The sequence below is a fragment of the Halyomorpha halys genome, unplaced genomic scaffold (genome assembly GCF_000696795.3).
Source record: "Halyomorpha halys isolate HHAL.00 unplaced genomic scaffold, Hhal_1.1 Scaffold1012.1, whole genome shotgun sequence".
Taxonomy (NCBI): Eukaryota; Metazoa; Arthropoda; class Insecta; order Hemiptera; family Pentatomidae; genus Halyomorpha; species Halyomorpha halys.
In genome coordinates this window covers 362,246-363,891 of record NW_027109975.1, presented here as the reverse complement: position 1 = coordinate 363,891, position 1,646 = coordinate 362,246, and positions in this window count along the sequence as shown.

The following is a 1,646-nucleotide window of genomic DNA, read 5'->3' as shown; positions in this document are numbered from 1 at the left end:
CATGATTGTTGTATAGCTTGCAAAGATTTATACTAAATAATTTTTATCAGGTATTAAATATATCTATAATATTATTCCTAGATAACATTATATAAAAATTACGTAAATATATTGCTGATCATGATAAAATTGAATGAAATATCAGTTTATTCTAAATAAAAAATGAATAAATAAACAAATACGAATTTTTATGGAATATAAAACTTATATAAATAACCAAAAATAGAGAAATAATAAACATTATGAGTGATTGATTAAACAAATAATTAAAGAATATATTCAAAGTTATGAAGTTCAAGCCTCCAAAATTCTTGAGATGCACATAGCTCATGATTATATTGTATTTATTTGTTGAATTACTCATGAATTATGAGTATTTGAATAATTTTTTCTATTAAAAATGACTTAATGACGGTAGCTATATTACATGAAAGAGGCTTTATATAATTATTAGAGATAGTGAAAATTAAAAGAATTTAATTTTTTTCATAATTAAAAAATAAATCTATTAACAAATTAGAGGCTGAAAAATTAGTCGGCCAATTAGCAAAAAACGAATTGATACTGCTTATACTAGTCCTGCTAACGGCTAAACAAAATGACACTTTCTCAAGTCTCACTGTCGTCAGCCCAACTTACTATAAAAATTAATTCAGATACTTTTAATATTTGTTTTTAAAAAGTAAACCTTGAAATTATTTTTAAATTTTCCAAACTCACCCACGTTAGCATGCACTAGTTTTACCTAAATTCATGTTAAAAATACATTTTTTATACTTAAATAAAAACAAAAAACTATAGATATTTGATAAACAGTTCTTATCCTTGTTGAGGTTTAAAGTCAACTGTTTAATAGTAAAATAAAACAACTAAATGATTTAATTTTAAAACTTTATTGGATAAATGCAATCTCCCACACTCAAGGGCAAAAAGTATTAAGGCTTTAAGTACTCGATTATGCCATACATACATAGTAGATAAACAGAAAATAAATAAATAATAAAAAAAAAAAAGTCTAGTAAAATTTAAAATGGATAATAATAATTTAAAAAATGTACATTATAAATAAACATTGATGAATAAGAGAATTAAATGACAACGAAATAGGAAAACAACTAAATTAAAGAATTGAAAATAAAATAAATCATCTTAAACATATTCATACCTATGAATATGTTTAAGATGCATGAATATGTTAAAGCAAGCATTATTTTTTTGGAAATGCATTCCAAGCTCAATTTTTTTTTCAGGCACCTGCATTATAAGTCCTAGGGTACTTATTTATTGGCTGATCACGCTTCCTGTGATTTACCATGTAATGAAATAATAAAACTAAAAATACAATTAATCAGAAATCTGACTTTCACTTTTCCTGCATGGAGAATCGACATAATCTAAGAAACAAAAATCGGTTTTAAATGACTAGAGAGTACGATTCTTTCGAAAGTTTTAACAGAGTTATTTCGTATTATCTTAATTCCTAACGCACTTGCCAATCCCTAAACTTTATTAATGTTGTTAGGCAAAAAAGTCTAGGCACTTTTTTTAAATTTAAATTTTATTACATACATTCATAATTCTTACGCGCCCTGTAATCCCCACGGCATATCAAGTAATTAAACAAAATAATATTAAAATACTTATAT